We start from the raw sequence: 19,439 nt of genomic DNA, 5'->3' as shown, positions 1-19,439 counted from the left end.
GACTTTCAGTTGCTTAGGGACATGCAACAATTTAAGTTTGGTGTTGTGATGAGCGGATAATTTATACGCTTTTTGGCATTGTTTTTAGTATGTTTTTAGTATGTTTTAGTTAGTTTTTATTACATTTTTATTAGTTTTTAGTTAAAATTCACTTTTTTGGACTTTACTATGAGTTTGTGTGTTTTTCTGTGATTTCAAGTATTTTCTGGTTGAAATTGAGGGACCTGAGCAAAACTCTGATTCAGAGGCTGAAAAGGACTGCAGATGCTGTTGGATTCTGACCTATCTGCACTCGAAGTGGATTTTCTGGAGCTAAAGAAGCCCAATTGGCGCGCTCTTAACTGCGTTGGAAAGTAGACATTCTGGACTTTCCAGCAATGTATAATAGTCCATACTTTGCCCCAGATTTGATGGCCCAAACAGGCGTTCCAATTCAGCTCAAGAATTCTAGCGTAAAACGCCGGAACTGGCACAAGAATGGGAGTTAAACGCCCAAACTGGCATAAAAGCTGGCGTTTAACTCCAAGAAGAGTCTCTACACAAAAATGCTTCAATGCTCAGCCCAAGCACACCCCAAGTGGGCCCGGAAGTGGATTTTTACTCATCTTTGTAAACCCTAACTACTAGTTCTCTACAAATAGGACCTTTTGCTATTGTATTTGAATCTTTCAATCTTAGAACCTTTTGATCATGTTTTATGATTGAACCCTCTTTGGGAGGTTGGCCATTTGGCCATGCCTGGATCTTGTTCTTATGTATTTTCAACGGTGGAGTTTCTACACACCATAGATTAAGGTGTGGAGCTCTGCTGTACCTCGAGTATTAATGCAATTACTAATGTTCTTCTATTCAATTCGGCTTATTCTTGTCTAAGATATCACTTGTTCCTCAACTTGATGAATGTGATGATCCGTGACACTCATCATCATTCTCACCTATGAACGTGTGCTGACAACCACCTCAGTTCTACCTTAGATTGAGTGGATATCTCTTGGATCCCTTAATCGGAATCTTCGTGGTATAAGCTAGAATTGATGGCGGCATTCAAGAGAATCCGGAAGGTCTAAACCTTATCTGTGGTATTCTGAGTAGGATTCAAGGATTGAATGACTGTGACGAGCTTCAAAATCGCGATTGTGGGGCGTTAGTGACAGACGCAAAAGAATCATTGGATTCTATTCCGACATGATCGAGAACTGACAGCTGAATAGCCGTGCTGTGACAGAGCGCGTTGAACATTTTCATTGAGAGGATGGGAGGTAGCCACTGACAACGGTGAAACCCTATATACAGCTTGCCATGGAAGGGAGTAAGAAGGATTGGATGAAGACAGTAGGAAAGCAGAGAGACGGAAGGGACAAAGCATCTCCATACGCTTATCTGAAATTCTCACCAATGAATTACATAAGTATCTCTATCTTTATTTTATGTTTTGTTCATAAATCATCTATAACCATTTGAATCTGCCTGACTGAGATTTTCAAGATGACCATAGCTTGCTTCATGCCAACAATCTCCGTGGGATCGACCCTTACTCGCGTAAGGTTTATTACTTGGACGACCCAGTGCACTTGCTGGTTAGTTGTGCGAAGTTGTGATAAAGAGTTGAGATTACAATTGAGCATACCATGTTGATGGCGCCATTGATGATCACAATTTCGTGCACCAGCAACCCAATTTTTATTTATCTAATCTTATTTTTATTTTATTTTTCCTTTATGTTTTATTAGGTTCATGATCATGTGGAGTCACAAAATAAATACTAAAATTATAAACAGAATCAAAAACAGCAGAAGAAAAAGCACACCCTGGAGGAAGGGCTTATTGGTGTTAAAACGCCAGTAAGGAGCATCTGGCTGGCGTTTAACGCCAGAACAGAGCATGGATCTGGCGTTGAACGCCAGAAACAAGCAGCATCCTGCATTTAAACGCCAGAAATACACCTTGATGAGAGCTGGCACTGAACGCCAGAAACAAGCATGGAACTGGCGTTCAACGCCAGAAACATGCTGCAAATGGGCGTTGAACACCCAAAACAAGCATGAAGCTGGCATTCAACGCCAGAAACAAGCATCAATCTGTCGTTGAATGCCAGGATTGCATGTAGAGGGCATTTTACCCGCCTCATTGGTGCAGGGATAATAATCCTTGACACCTCAGGATCTGTGGATCCCACAAGATCATGTTAGGATCTGTAGACCCCACAGGATCCCCACCTACCTCAACTCACCTTCTCTCCTCTTCACACAATCCAATAACACTCTTCCCCAAAACAAAAACCCTTCACCAATCACCTCAATCTCTCTTCCCCATCACCTCTTCCCCACTCACATCCATCCACTCTTCCCCAAAAACTCCACCTACCTTCAAAATTCAAAATCCCTTTTCCCACCCAACCCACCCAATATAGCCGAACCTTAACCCCTCTCCCTCCACTATATAAACCCCTCCATTCTTATTCCTTTTCACACAATACAACCTTCTCTTCTCCTCCTTGGCCGAAACATAACCCTCTCTTCCTCTCCTCCATATCTTCATCTTCTTCATCTATTTTTTCTTCTTTTGCTCGAGGGCGAGCAATATTCTAAGTTTGGTGTGGTAAAAGCATAGCTTTTTTGTTTTTGCATAACCATCTATGGCACCTAAGGCTAGAGAAATCTCTAGAAAATGGAAAGGAAAGACAAAAGCTTCCACCTCCGAGTCATAGGAGATGGAGAGATTCATCTCCAAAGCCCATCAAGACCACTTCTATGAAGTTGTGGCCAAGAAGAAGGTGATCCCCGAGGTCCCTTTCAAACTCAAGAAAAATGAGTACCCGAAGATCTGACATGAGATCCAAAGAAGAGGTTGGAAAGTTCTGACCAACCCCATTCAACAAATCAGAATCTTATTGGTTCAAGAGTTCTATGCCAATGCATGGATCACTAGGAACCATGATCAAAGTGTGAACCCAAATCCAAAGAATTATCTTACAATGGTTTGGGGGAAATACTTAGATTTTAGTCCGGAAAATGTGAGGTTGGCATTCAACTTGCCCATGATGCAAAGAGATGCACGCCCCTACACTAGAAGGGTCAACGTTGATCAAAGGTTGGACCAAGTCCTTATGGACATATGTGTGGAAGGAGCTCAATGGAAAAGAGACTCCAAAGGCAACCCGGTTCAATTAAGAAGACTAGACCTCAAGCCTGTGACTAGAGTATGATTGGAGTTCATCCAACGCTCCATCATCCCCACTAGCAACCGATCTGAAGTTACTGTAGATCGGGCCATCATGATTCATAGCATCATGAATGGAGAGGAAGTAGAAGTTCATGAAGTCATCTCCCTTGAATTCTACAAAATAGTCGAAAAGTCCTCCACCATGGCAAGGCTAGCTTTTCCTCATCTTATTTGCCATCTATGTTACTCAGCTGGAGTTATCATAGAAGGAGACATCCCCATTGAGGAGGATAAGCCCATCATTAAGAAAAGTATGGAGCAAACAAGAGAGCCCACTCATGGATCCCAAGAGACGCATGAGGAAGCTCATCACCAAGAAATCCCGGAGATGCCTCAAGGGATGCACTTTCCTCCCAACAACTATTGGGAACAACTCAACACTTCTCTAGAAGACTTGAGTTACAATATGGATCAATTAAGGGTGGAACATCAAGAGCACTCCATCATTCTCCATGAAATTAGAGAAGATCAAAGAGCAATGAGAGAGGAGCAACAAAGACAAGGAAGAGACAAAGAATAGCTCAAGGACATCATTGGTTCTTCAAGAAGAAAGCGCCACCATCACTGAGGTGGACTCATTCCTTGTTCTTATTTCTCTAATTTTCGGTTTTTATATTTAATGTTTATCTATGTTTGTGTCTTTCCTACATGATCATTAGTATTTAGTAACTATGTCTTAAGGCTATGAATAATTCCATAAATCCTTCATCTCTCTTAAATGAAAAAAGTTTTAATACAAATAGAACAAGAAGTACATGAGTTTTGAATTTATCCTTGAATTCAGTTTAATTATATTGATATGCATAACTAGAAAATGGCTTAATACAGACAGATTTACAGACAGATTTGGTATATATTACAGACAGATTTTTGGTTACCGACGGATTTTGTCTCTCTGTAAAAGCCTCGTCAGAAATTATTTACCGACGGATTTTTTTCCGTTGGAAAATTACCGACGGATTTTTACCAGTTACCGACGGATTTTTCCTCTGTAAATTCTCCATTCATTTCCCGAAGCCGACGAACTTTCCGACAGATTTTCCGTCTGTAATTATAGACGGATTTTCTGATGAATTTTCCGTCTGTAATTACAGGCGGATTTTCCGATGGATTTTTCGTCTGTAATTACAGGCAGATTTTCCGACGGATTCTCCCTCTATAATTACAAGCAGATTTTCCGACGGATTTTTCGTCTGTAATTACAAACAGATTTTCCGACGGATTTTTCCGTCTGTAATTACAGGCAGATTTTTTGACAGATTTTTTGTCTGTAATTTAAACATTGGAAAATCATCTCACACTCTTATTACAGACAAAAAATCCGTTTGTAAATCTATCAGTAAACTATAATATATTTTTTTATTTTTCTAATTACAAAATAAACTTGATTTCATACAAAATAAATATAAATTTAATACAAATTTTTATCTAATTTGTATTTGAATATTTATAATATTACAAAAAATAAATAAATTCATCGTATTATAAAATTAAAAGAAAATTATTATAAACAAGCAAATCAATATAATTCAAAATATAAACAAAGTGTATTATCAACTATAATTCTCAGTATATTGTTCAACCATACTAAATTTTACCCAATTTTACATATATTACAGAAAGACTAACTGAATTCTTTCTCAAAAAAATGGACATGTATCAGCATCCATCAACCATATGTGCATGAATTCTTCTTGAACCTGATAGGTTTGATTCAGAAGAGTTGATCACCAAAGGAAAATTAATTTCCTTATGGTGCTTTGTTTGACATGCCAGAGCCTTCAGCAGCAAAATAAAAAATAAGCATTGAGAAGAATTCTGCAAATGCTGCTCTAATTGCATCAGGCTGAGCAGCCTCTCCAGAAGACCCAATTGCAATTCTTTGGATTGTCATCAATTCACGTGGGAACATCGAAGGATCCACATCCATTTCTGCTCAACTGTGGCATAGAATGAGAAAAAAGATAATGTTAAGATATTAAGACCTTTCAATTATTTTCTCTTTAATTGTATACTGTGAATTTTCATTGTACAAGATATTAAGACCAACCAAAAGTATAAATTCAGTGCTTCAAATTGGTTGTTGTGCCAGAGTTGGGTATATATCTTGTCGGATATTTATAGAAACGTTGTGCCAATACAAGTGAGATGTCACACTTACTAGATATACAGGCTTTTAGTTTATCTATAATGACTAATGCTGACAATGGCATTCATTCTAGATTAATATCAATAGGTTTTATCTTGATATTGTAATAATTTTATAAGTTGCATCATAGATAGCATGTGTTGCAATTTTTTTAAAATTAGATATATCCAGTTAGGTGCCTTACATGTATGTTGCCTATATAGAAAAGCATAGATAATAGTGAACATAGTAATAATGCACAACAATTACAAACCTCCGTGCAAAATTGGAAAACTTGTACTTATTTCTTCTGTCCAATCCTATGAGCACGATCATGAGCTTTAACTATTGGTTCTCCAATAGCATCTACTAATGCCTGGTTCTTGCTTACTTGCTCCATGGCCTTGCTGCAAATTTCATAGTTAATCAGTTTAGAAGCTGCTAAGGTAGGACAGAATTTCAATTTAAAAATGTTAAGAAGTTAAACTCCTATCACGATTAATATAAGGTCCCACAAAATGTAATTCAAGAAAACTAACCTATAAAAATATCAGGACCTGGGAATCATGCTCTTTTAATTTAGGAAGTAACTTATCCAATAGAACCATTTTACCTACAAAAGAAATTTTTAGAAACATTTGACAATGTCAAGTCATTAAATGATCAATCTACAAAGGACTTCAATTTCACCTGATATTTGGAACCATTCATCAAAAGTTTCAGCAGAGCTAAAAATTTCAGGTAGAAGAAAATTGAGAAGGGCCCAGAGTTCATGAAGATTATTCTGCAATCACAAAATAAGAAACCACAGTAAATATCCAACTTTGTTAGATGATGCATGTTACGAGAGAAAGTGAACTAGAATAAGAGTTTTAAAAGTTACACCAGTCTATGAACAGATAATGCTGCGGGGAGGTACAAAAAATAAACAAAAACACAAAACAGCAGTGCTACCAAGTTAACCCAAATTATGAGTACAAATGCATTGAAAATAAGCTTCTCTTAGCAAGCAACAAATTTCTTGCAAGAATTTATATACAATACCTAGTTAACTCAAGATAGATTAACTATACCGTTCTTTAATTTACACAAAGTTACATAACAAGAACAATAAATCATACACAGAATCCAAAGTCCATAAGACATGAAACAGAACCAGAACCAGAAATTTGTAGTGTAAAGAATTAAGTTGTCTTAGCATATCTATAACTGATTATTTTAGAAGCCAGATATAATAAACTAGAATTACCTCAAGGATGTACCTTGAGCACCAAATATGATCAGCGGCTTCAATAACTACACAAGGGCCAACTTGATACTCCCACTACAATGTTCATGGAAATAATACTGTGAAAAATCGAGTTCTTGTATTTATAACCTCTAAACCATAATTATATATCTGTCGGAGTTTGAGTATAAGCATAAGCACTTACATAACTAGGCTAATAAACCATAATTCTATTATTATATATTATGAAGCATAAGCACTTACACATTTTATCTTTTATTTTGCATTATAGGAGATCCTTATAGGAGAAGATATGGACCCCAAAGTATACACTGCAACTCTCTGGTTCTGGATTTGAGTAAAGAACAATACCGCGTTTTGCTCCTTGGCTTTTCTTTGTGATCTCTTTTGGTCCAGTCTACATATTAAAAAACCTAAATGAGAATAAGCTCAATAAATTAAATCTCAGTTTTTCCAAAGAAAACTTCAATTGAATTCTACCATAGTGTAAGTTTTTCCTGATCATGTTTGGCCATATGCAAATATGCAAACACTGAAACCGTCAAGAACAGATCTAATGAGTGGCTGCATATCAAGGAAGACCTCCGCTGCAAAATGAGGAAAAAAATTTTCAATCACACTAACAAATAAATCCTGGATAAAACTCAGACCTAAAACCAAACCAACCTTTACTTCACTGCATTTAACTAAAAGTTTGCTTCAAATACACGACCATACCAAGTGCATAAATGGTAACATCAATCAGCATTCCAAAATAATAATACAGGTACCTACCACAAGTAATCTTTTTGTTTTCATTGGCAAAAACCTTCACAGGTTCTCCCTACATTGAAGAATGCATGAGATTAGTAAATTAATTAAATAACCATGTCACACCAACCCATAAAAAATAAAAAAAGAGGTCAGAATCCATTCACAAAGTACACATTTGAAATAACTCAATCAGAATCAATTCTCATAGTACCTATATTTCTCAAATTACTTATTAAGCATGGTGTACTATTGCGCACAGGGCACAATGACCCATTAAAATTTATAAACTTGCAAATGAAATATAACTATACCAAAACAGCAAATTTTACATATAGAAAGTACTTTTTTTCTTTGATAAAAGAAGAAATCATTAAAACTCCTCAATATCAGCTTCAGTGACCTGTTAGCAAGTATCATAAAACTTTGTAAATGCAAATAAGAAATGTGCAACAAGAAATCAAAACAAAATCTGAGTATTAAAATAAGTACTTTTTTTCCTCCCCTGCTTACTGTAAAATAGAAAACATTAGATAAATATCTCAGTTTAATTAATTCACTTTGTAGAGTTAATTATAGTATTAAAACCTCAATAGCCTCAATTTCCCGTGACTACAATTGCAGCCCCAGTAAAGCCTATTGCCCTATTCATTCTCAACTGAAAATTAAAGCCTACAATGTCTATTAATCTTTGGAACAAGAAGAAAGACATAATTACCTTATTTAGGTAAGTATCTGGATGCATTATACAGCTGGGGCTAAAACTCTGATCAAGCAAAATGTACCCAAATGGGGAAGGGTTCTGATCCATAACTCCCTTAAATACCCACAAGAAAATGTTGCCGCGAATATCACATTTTCTAGTCAGCTTTTGATGTTGAGTTCTCATTTCTATGAATCTATGGCCTTCCATTCTTGGCCATCTATGTACCTGAAAGTATAGTAACAAAATCATGATTAGTAGAAATTGATAAACACATTCTAATAAGATAAAACCATAAACAAGCAAGTGTTTCTAAACAATCATACACTTCTGAGAGTTTGCTCTTCTGAGAGGCACAAACCCTTCTGAGAAGCACAAACAAGTAAGTGTTTCTAAACAAGCAAGTGCTTCTAAATATTAGAATAATAAATTTAAAAAAATAAAATTCTGCAAACATAAAACCTAAATAAACTCCATTTATTTTACTTTTAAATTTTGGCAAAGTGAAATTGGCCTAACATAACATCCCTCATTCTCTCCAAACTTCAAGGTATTTGATCCTTTAAGCTGTAGTGTTTTTCTTTTCTTCCTCCAATTTGATTACTCCGTTTCCACTGTCCAATTTCTTTTTCTCTTTATGATAAATTTTAACTGAAAAAAGCTTCGAGATAAAAATAAATAAAAAGTATTGGTTCATTAAATACTGATCATTGAAGCTTCTTATAGCTTTGTAAAGTTATATTAACTATGATGTATCCTTTGCAACAAAAGATAAGAAATTTGAAGTAGGAAGAGCGTGAGGAACAAACCTTGAAATTGGGTGACTGAAGTTCTTACTCTAATTGTGCAAGCCTAACTCTACTATTCTCCAATTGCTGCACATATGCCTATTGAAAAACCAACACATATCAATCATTCAATGGTTGAGGCTTAAGTTTAGGTTCAATTGAGCAATCTAACATATCAAGTTGGGAGCAATTAATTTACCTTCTTCCTCAATCGACTCTTCCTAGCAGCCTCATAATTCTGAGCCATTCTACGAAGAGTCTAGAAAAATGTTTATATAAAAATGTAAAAATCACTACTACTAATGAAACAGAAATTGAAATAGTAAGCACAAGCAGTAGCACACAAACAATGAAACAAACCTTCTGATCCTCATGTTTAAGCTTAGTTTGATCATTAGAGTCCACAACTACAAGTTCCCCATTCCCAGCCCTATTATTTGATAAATAGGAGAGTGAATGAGTGAGAGATAAGGTATATTTGATAAATAAGAGAGTGAGTGAGTGAGAGATAAGAGAGTGAGAAAGAGAGTACCTTGAGGTTAAATCAAAGGCATGATGATAGTGCTGTTGTTAAAAGACAAGAGCAACGGCAAGATCAGAATCAATTAAACCTGTTGTTGTCTTTGGAGTTATGTTACTGTCATCTCCCCTGTTTCAAAAATACTGAAAAGAATGAGTTGTCTGTCTGTAATTCAGCAGATTCAGACAAGGACAAGAAGGAGGAGCCAAAATCAAGTCATAACAAGAATATGCATGCAAACTCCAGATAAAATATCTCAGCAATTCAAATATATAGTTCATAAACAAAGTTCATTCTATACTACAATCATAGAAATTATGTTTCAGATTTCACAAATTATAGGAGTATACAAAATTCATACCTTAGAATTTAGAAATTCCGTTCTCTGCAGCAAGCAACAACTGATTTGCAAACATAAGAGCTCTCATCGATCGTATTCTTTGATTTTCAAGTTCAATCAAAACAGGGAAAGGACAGGGTTAGGGCTAGGGATCATGAAATCGGAACAGAATCACAATAGAAGGGTTATGGCTAGGGATGAGAAGGAGGCGGAGGCCTACCTGAACTAACAGCGACGAGAAGAGACGATGACAAACCTCCGGCGAGGAGAGAAGAAGCAGCGCGAGAGCGGTGGCGGATGGAGCTCGTAAGACAAGAGCACGGCCGAGAGAGCTCGTGTGACGACGAAAGGAGCAACCGCATTGAGAGCGACAGTGGAAGGAGCTTGTGCGACCCGAGCGGCGGCGGTGGCAGTGGCGACAGCGAAGGGAGTCACATCTTCAATGGAGAGAGAAGGCATGGGAGTAATTCAAGGAGAACGGAAAAAAAAGTGAACTGAAGGATTGGGAGTAAAGTGACCCATCTCTTTATTTTAATATTTTTGACGGAAAAGTTTAAATTACAGACAGATTTTTTGTCTGTAATAATTTAATAAAATACTGCGTTTTTGTTCATTTAATTACAGACGGATTTTTCGTCTGTAACTATTTCCCACAGAAAAAAATTAATTTTTCCGACAGAATTATCGACGGATTCTCTTTTTCGTCTGTAATTTATGTTAATTCATTTTTTTGTTTTTCGACAAAAAATCCCTCTAAAATTCCATCTGTATTTCCGTGGGATAAAATCCGTCTGAAATATCCGTCTGTATTAACTAGTTTTCTAGTAGTGATGGTGACAATACTTTTTGTTTTCTGAATGAATACTTGAATAGTGTATATTTTTGATCTTGTTGTTTATGAATGTTAAAATTGTTGGCTCTTGAAGGAATGATGAACAAAGAGAAATGTTACTGATAATCTGAAAAATCATAAAATTGATTCTTGAAGCAAGAAAAAACAGTGAATAGCAAAAGCTTGCGAAAAAAAATAAAAATAAAAACAAAAAACAAGCAGAAAAAGCCAATAGCCCTTAAAACCAAAAGGCCAAGGTAAAAAGGATCCAAGGCTTTGAGCATCAATGGATAGGAGGGCCCAAGGAACTAAAATCCAGGCCTAAGCGGCTAAATCAAGCTGTCCCTAACCATGTGCTTGTGACATGCAGGTCTAAGTGAAAAGCTTGAGACTGAGTGGTTAAAGTCATGATCCAAGGCAAAAAGAGTGTGCTTAAGAACTCTGGACACCTCTAACTGGGGACTTTAGCAAAGCTGAGTCACAATCTGAAAAGGTTCACCCAGTTATGTGTCTGTGGCATTTATGTATCTAGTGGTAATACTGGAAAACAAAGTGCTGAGGGCCACGGCCAAGACTCATAAAAGTAGCTGTGTTCAAGAATCAACATACTTAACTAAGAGAATCAACAACACTATCTGAAATTCTGAGTTCCTATAGATGCCAATCATTCTAAACTTCAAAGGAGAAAGTGAGATGCCAAAACTGTTCAGAAGCAAAAAGCTACAAGTCCCGCTCATCTATTTAGAACTAATATTCATTGATATTTTGGGATTTATAGTATATTCTTTTCTTTTTATCCTAATTGATTTTCAGTTGCTTGGGGACAAGCAACAATTTAAGTTTGGTGTTGTGATGAGCGGATAATTTATACGCTTTTTGGCATTGTTTTTAGGTAGTTTTTGGTAGGATCTAGCTATTTTTAGGGATGTTTTCATTAGTTTTTATGCTAAATTCACATTTCTGGACTTTACTATAAGTTTGTGTATTTTTCTGTGATTTCAGATATTTCCTGGCTGAAATTGAGCGACCTGAGCAAAACTCTGATAGAGGGCTGACAAAGGACTGCTGATGTTGTTGGAATCTGACCTCCCTGCACTCGAAATAAATTTTTTGGAGCTATAGAACTCCAAATTGCTCGCTCTCAACGGCGTTGGAACGTAGACATCCAGAGCTTTCTATCAATATATAATAGTCCATACTTTATTCGATATTAGATGACGCAAACTGGCGCTCAACGCCAGTTCCATGTTGCATTCTGGAGTCAAACGCCAGAAACACGTCACGAACCATAGTTGAACCCCAAAAACACGTTACAACATGGCGTTCAACTCCAAAAGAAGTCTCTGCACATGTAAAGCTCAATCTCAGCCCAAGCACATACCAAGTGGGCCCCGGAAGTGAATTTCTGCATCAATTACTTACTTCTGTAAACCCTAGTAGCTACTCTAGTATAAATAGGACACTTTACTATTGTATTAGACATCTTTGGTCTCAGTTTTAATCTGTTATTCATCTTAGGAGACTATTGATCATGTTCATGGGGGCTGGCCTCTCAGCCATGCCTAGACCTTCATCACTTATGTATTTTCAACGGTGGAATTTCTACACACCATAGATTAAGGGTGTGGAGCTCTGCTGTACCTCGAGTTTTAATGCAATTACTACTATTTTCTATTCAGTTTAGCTTATTCTTGTTCCATGATATCCGTTGCACTTCAACCTGATGGATGTGATGATCCGTGACACTCATCATCATCCATCCTTATGAACGTGTGATTGACAACCACTTCCGTTCTACCTTAGAACGAGCGCATATCTCTTGGATTCCTTAATCAGAATTTTCGTGGTATAAGATAGAATTGACGGTGAATCCAGAAAGTCTAAACCTTGTCTGTGGTATTTCGAGTAGGATTCAGGGATTGAATGACTGTGAGGAGCTTCAAACTCGCGATTGTTGGGCATGATGACAAATGTAAAAGAATCAATAGATTCTATTTCGACATGATCGAGAACCGACAGATGATTAGCCGTGCTGTGACAGAGCATTTGGACCATTTTTACTGAGAAAATGGGATGTAGCCATTGACAACGGTGATGCCCTACATACAGCTTACCATGGAAAGGAGTAAGAAGGATTGAAGGAAGGCAGTAGGAAAGCAGAGATCCAACAGGGACAAAGCATCTCCATACACTTGTCTAAAATTCTCACCAATGATTTACATAAGTATTTCTATCTTTATTTTATGTTTTATTTATTATTGTTCGAAAACTCCATAACTATTTATTATCCGCCTAACTGAGATTTACAAGATGACCATAACTTGCTTCATACCAACAATCTCCGTGGGATCGACCCTTACTCACGTAAGGTTTATTGCTTGGACGACCCAGTGCACTTGCTGGTTAGTTGTGCGAAGTTGTGAAGAAAGTGCTGAGTTAGTAGATGCGCATACCAAGTTGAATGCCATTATTAAAGATCACAATTTCGTGCACCAATACCTCAATGAGTTTAGCCCCGCACATGACATGGCATAGTAATAACAAAAGAGACAATGATTTTATGGCGTACCTGTCATATGGAATTGCTTAGAAGCGCTTTGATTGGATCCATTCTACATTTGTGAATAAGCATAGAAATATTAGATTAGCTTTGTGCTCTAAAAAGTTTGCACCAAACTCTAATTTTGATAACGCGTACTCTTGTTGACCTATTTTGGTGACTCCTTATAACCTACCTCCTGAAATATCCATAAAGAAGCCATATATGTTCTTAACTTGATCATACGTAGTCTAAGCAACCCAAAAGCCAAAATTGATGTATTTTTGTAACCCTTGGTGGATGAATTGAATGAGTTGTAGATTGATGGTGTAAAGACATAAAATATTTCAACTATAACAAACTCCCAGATGCATTTTGAGTTAATGTGGACCATCAACAACTTTTCTGCATACGAAATCTTTTTCGATTGGCCAACTTAGGGTAAAATATTTCATCCCATTTGTAAGTAGGATACAAAGTCATTTTGGCTAAAAAACAGGAGTAAGAATTCGTAGTTCGATTGTCATCAAAGATTCCTGGAGTTTGATCATCCTTTTTGGCACAATAAGGACTCATTTAGGAAAAATAAAACTAAATAGAAAGAGGCATATGTCAGGCTGAGTGGTTTAGAAGTATGGCATTAGGTCAGTAGTATTCATAAGATTGTCGATAACGGGGAAGGATTGAGACATTCTGGATATGGCACAGAAAATAATTAGATGAAATAAAGAAAATTTTAGGAGTTGCCTGATGACAAGTCATCATATACCCATTTTTCAAGCTAATTTCACTTGTTTTATTAGTCTTTATGCACTTTCTTGCATCCTAAGTAAGTGATTTGGAGTGAAAATGCATAACTTCTTTAAATCAAACAACCACCATGAAATTAATGTTAACTCATGAAGTTTAAGCTAATTTTAATTGAATTTTAATTGATTTATAAGCCTTGTGAATTTAGTGATACTTGGAGTGGTTGTTTTGGTTTATTGTAGGTGAAGAAAAGAATAAAAGAGAAAGCATGGCCTAAGAAAGTGTGGCCAAAGGAGAAAAGGCGTGGCTTGTGATGAGCGGATAATTTGTACGCTTTTTGGCATTGTTTTTAGTATGTTTTTAGTATGATCTAGTTAGTTTTTAGTATATTTTTTATTAGTTTTTAGTTAAAATTCACTTTTCTGGACTTCACTATGAGATTGTGTGTTTTTCTGTGATTTCAGGTATTTTCTGGCTGAAATTGAGGGACCTGAGCAAAAATCTGATTCAGAGACTAAAAAGGACTGCAGATGCTGTTGGATTATGACCTCCCTGCACTCGAAGCGGATTTTCTGGAGCTACAGAAACCCAATTGGCGCGCTCTCAACGGCGTTGGAAAGTAGACATCCTGGGCTTTCCAGCAATATATGATAGTGCATACTTTGCTCAAGATTTGATGGCCCAAACCGGCGTTCAAAGTCACCCTCAGAAATCCCAGCGTTAAACGCTGGAACTGGCACCAAAATGGGAGTTAAACGCCCAAACTGGCATAAAAGCTGGCGTTTAACTCCAAGAGAAGTCTCTGCACGAAAATGCTTCATTGCTCAGCCCAAGCACACACCAAGTGGGCCCAGAAGTGGATTTTTATGTCGTTTACTCATTTCTGTAAACCTTAGGCTACTAGTTTTCTATAAGTAGGACCTTTTACTATTGTATTGGGATATCGAGGGGTAGCTATCTTCATTGTTATGCTATCTTAGATCACTGGGAGGCTGGCCTCATGGCCATGCCTAGACCTTGTTCTTATGTATTTTCAACGGTGGAGTTTCTACACACCATAGATTAAGGTGTGGAGCTCTGCTGTACCTCGAGTATTAATGCAATTACTATTGTTCTTCCATTCAATTCCGCTTGTTCTTGTTCTAAGATATCACTTGTTCTTCAACTTGATGAATGTGATGATCCGTGACACTCATCATCATTCTCACCTATGAACGTGTGACTGACAACCACCTCCGTTCTACCTTCGATTGGGTGAATATCTCTTGGATTCCTGATTGCACGATGCATGGTTGATCGCCTGACAACCGAGTGCTCGCCTGACAACCGAGCCAACCATTCCGTGAGATCAGAGTCTTCGTGGTATAGGCTAGAACTGATGACGGCATTCAAGAGAATCTGGAAGGTCTAACCTTGTCTGTGGTATTCTGAGTAGGATTCAATGATTGAATGACTGTGACGTGCTTCAAACTCCTAGCAGGCGGGGCGTTAGTGACAAACGCAAAAGAATCACTGGATTCTATTCCGGCCTGACCGAGAACCGACAGATGATTAGCCATGCTGTGACAGAGCATAGGAACATTTTCACTGAGAGGATGGGAGGTAGCCACTGACAACGGTGAAACCCTTGCATAAGCTTGCCATGGAAAGGAGTAAGAAGGATTGGATGAAGACAGTAGGAAAGCAGAGAGACGGAAGGGAAGGCATCTTCATGCGCTTATCTGAAGTTCCTACCAATGAATTACATAAGTATCTCTATCTTTATCTTTATGTTTTTATGCGTTCATCACCATATCCATTTGAGTTTGCCTGACTAAGATTTACAAGATGACCATAGCTTGCTTCATACTAACAATCTCCGTGGGATTGACCCTTACTCGCGTAAGGTTTATTACTTGGACGACCCAGTGCACTTGCTGGTTAGTTGTGCGAAGGCCATGGTATTGAACACCAAGTTTTTGGGGTTCATGACCGGGGATTATGAGAGTTGTGAAAAGTATTGTTCACAATTTCGCGCACCAAGTTTTTGGCGCCGTTGCCGGGGATTGTTCAAGTTTTGAGCAAGCTTTTGGTCCGGTAACATCAGTGCCAAAATCCGGCAACAGCACCAAGTTTTTGGCGCCGTTGCTGGGGATTGTTCAGTTTGGACAACTGACGGTTCATCTTGTTGCTTAGATTAGGTATTTATTTTTTTCGAAATTCTTGAAGAAGAATTCTAGAGTTTCATGATGATTTGTTGAAGTCTGGCTGGCTGAGAAGCCATGTCTAATCTCATTGGACCGAGGTTTCAACTTATCATCACGAGAGCTTGTTGATTTTTATCAATCTTGCTTTTGGAGCAGTGATCTGCTAAGGCTTGGCTGGCCATTGGCCATGTCTAGTGTTTTGGACTGAAGCTTTCTTTGAAAGCTTGGCTGGCTGTGAAGCCATGTCTAATTCCTGGACCGGAGTCTTAGACTAGCATTGCACTGATTCCTGGAATTCTCATTAAGAATTTTGATATCTTTTTCCACTTAATTTTCGAAAAAGCACAAAAAAATCAAAAAATCATAAAAACCAAAAATATTTCTTGTTTGAGTCTAGTGTTTCATTTTAAGTTTGGTGTCAATTATATGCATCCATTCATGTGTCTTAAGGATCTTCAAGTTGTTCTTGATGATTTTCGTGCTCTGATCTTTAAATTCAATTGACTTGAGTGTTTTGTGTGTCTCATATGCATTCTCATTTTGTTAGTGTCAGTGGTATACAAACTGCTAAGTTTGGTGTCTTGCATGCATTGTTATTTGATTCTTGTTGCATTTTGATTTATCCTTATTATTAAAAATCCAAAAATATTTGTAATTTGTGTCTTTTCAAGTCAATAATACAGAAGAATTGAAGATTCAGAACATTCAGCAGAGGAATTGCACAGAAAAAGCTGGGCGTTCAAAACGCCCAGTGAAGAAGGACAGACTGGCGTTTAAACGCCAGCCAGGGTACCTGGTTGGGCGTTTAACGCCCAAAAGGGTATAGTTTTGGGCGTTAAACGCCAGAATGTGCACCATTCTGGGTGTTTAACGCCAGGATGGCACAAGGGGGAAGATTTTGTTTTCAAATCAGATTTTTTTTCAAGTTTTCAAAGTTTTTCAAAATCAAATCTTTTTTCAATTCAATTTTTCAATCAAATCTTTTTCAAAATCAATTTCTTTCCATTTTCAAAGATACTTACTATCAATTAATGATTTGATTCAACATTTCAAGTATGTTGCCTTTTCTGTTGAGAAAGGTTTAATGTTTGAATCATATCTTTTCTTGTTAGTCAAGTTTCTAATTTTCAAAATCAAATCTTTTTTAAAATGTTTTTTTTTCAAATCATATCTTCTCAATCACATTTTTTTAAAACCAATCATATCTTCTTAACCACATCTTTTTCAAAATAGTTTTCAATCAAATCTTTTTGATTTCTAATTTCAAAATCTTTTTCAAAAATCACTTGATCTCTTTCCCACTTTCATTTTCGAAAATCAAGTAGTGTTTTCAAAAATGTTTTCAAAATCTTTTACTTAATTTTCGAAAATTACTTCCCTTCTTCTCATATCCTTCTATTTATGGACTAACACTATCCCTTAATGCAAAATTCGAACTCCATCTTCTTTGATAAGTTCGAATTTTCTACTTCTGTCTTCTACTTTTCTTTTCCTCTGACACCTAAAGGAATCTCTATACTGTGACATAGAGGATTCCACATTTTCTTGTTCCCTTCTCTTTCTTATGAGCAGGAGCAAAGACAAAAACATTCTTGTTGAGGCTGATTCTGAACCTGAAAGGACCTTGAAGAGAAAGCTAAGAGAAGCCAAAGCACAACTCTCTTTAGAGGACCTGACCGAATTCTTCAAAGAAGAAGAACCTATGGCAGCCGAAAACAACAACAATGCCAACAATGCAAGGAAGGTGCTGGGTGACTTCACTGCACCTACTCCCGATTTCTATGGGAGAAGCATCTCTATCCCTGCCATTGGAGCAAACAACTTTGAGCTTAAGCCTCAATTAGTTTCTCTAATGCAACAGAATTGCAAGTTCCATGGACTTCCATTGGAAGATCCTCATCAGTTTTTAGCTGAATTCTTGCAAATCTGTGACACTGTCAAGACTAATGGGTTTGACCCTGAGGTCTACAGACTTATGCTATTCCCTTTTGCTGTAAGAGACAGAGCTAGGACATGGTTGGACTCACAACCTAAAGAAAGCCTGGACTCTTGGGAAAAGCTAGTCAATGCCTTCTTGGCAAAGTTCTTTCCACCTCAAAAATTGAGTAAGCTTAGAGTGGAAGTCCAAACCTTCAGACAGAAGGAAGGAGAATCCCTCTATGAAGCTTGGGAAAGATACAAACAATTAATCAGAAAGTGTCCTTCTGATATGCTTTCTGAATGGAGCATCATAGGTATTTTCTATGATGGTCTCTCTGAACTGTCCAAGATGTCTTTGGATAGCTCTGCTGGAGGATCTCTTCACCTGAAGAAGACGCCTACAGAAGCTCAAGAGCTGATTGAAATGGTTGCAAATAACCAATTCATGTACACTTCTGAAAGAAATCCTGTGAACAATGGGACTAGTCAGAAGAGAGGAGTTCTTGAGATTGACACTCTGAATGCCATATTGGCTCAGAACAAAATATTGACTCAACAAGTCAATATGATTTCTCAAAGTCTGTCTGGAATGCAAAATGCACCAAGCAGTACTAAAGAAGCTTCATCTGAGGAAGAAGCCTATTATCCTGAGAACCCTTCAATGGAAGAGGTGAATTACATGGGAGAACCCTATGGAAACACCTATAATCCTTCATGGAGAAATCATCCAAATTTTTCAAGGAAGGATCAACAGAGACCCCAACAAGGTTTCAACAATAATAATGGTGGAAGAAACAGGTTTAGCAATAGCAAGCCTTTTCCATCATCTTCTCAGCAACAGACAGAGAGTTCTAAGCAGAATACCTCTGACTTAGCAACTATGGTCTCTGATCTGATCAAAACCACTCAAAGTTTCATGACTGAAACAAGGTCCTCCATTAGAAATTTGGAGGCACAAGTGGGTCAGCTGAGCAAGAAAATTACTGAACTCCCTCCTAGTACTCTTCCAAGCAATACAGAAGAAAATCCAAAAAGAGAGTGCAAAGCCATCAACATGGCCGAATTTGGAGAGGAGGAAGAGGCAGTGAACGCCACTGAGGAAGGCCTCACTGGGCGTCCACTGGCCTCCAATGAGTTCCCCAATGAGGAACCATGGGAATCTGAGGCTCAAACTGAGACCATAGAGATTCCATTGGACTTACTTCTGCCATTCATGAGCTCTGATGAGTATTCTTCCTCTGAAGAGGATGAGTATGTCACTGAAGAGCAAGTGGCTAAATACCTTGGAGCAATCATGAAGCTAAATGACAAGTTATTTGGAAATGAGACTTGGGAGGATGAACCCCCTTTGCTCACCAAAGAACTGGATGACTTGTCTAGGCAGAAATTACCTCAAAAGAGACAGGATCCTGGGAAGTTTTCAATACCTTGTACCATAGGCACCATAACATTCAAGAAGGCCTTGTGTGACTTAGGGTCAAGTGTAAACCTCATGCCTCTCTCTGTAATGGA

General features: G+C 37.5%; 1 non-coding gene across 1 annotated transcript; it reads right to left on the bottom strand.

The window, feature by feature from the left end:
• Window positions 1-18,114: 18,114 nt before the first annotated feature.
• Window positions 18,115-18,222, bottom strand: LOC112699813 (small nucleolar RNA R71). The gene has a single exon (XR_003152751.1). It is a non-coding gene; the product is annotated as a small nucleolar RNA R71 (small nucleolar RNA).
• Window positions 18,223-19,439: the final 1,217 nt, after the last annotated feature.

The sequence above is a fragment of the Arachis hypogaea genome, chromosome 6 (assembly GCF_003086295.3).
Source record: "Arachis hypogaea cultivar Tifrunner chromosome 6, arahy.Tifrunner.gnm2.J5K5, whole genome shotgun sequence".
Classification (NCBI taxonomy): domain Eukaryota; kingdom Viridiplantae; phylum Streptophyta; class Magnoliopsida; order Fabales; family Fabaceae; genus Arachis; species Arachis hypogaea.
The sequence above is the reverse complement of the archived record's forward strand: the minus strand, read 5'-3'. Positions and strand labels throughout refer to the sequence as shown.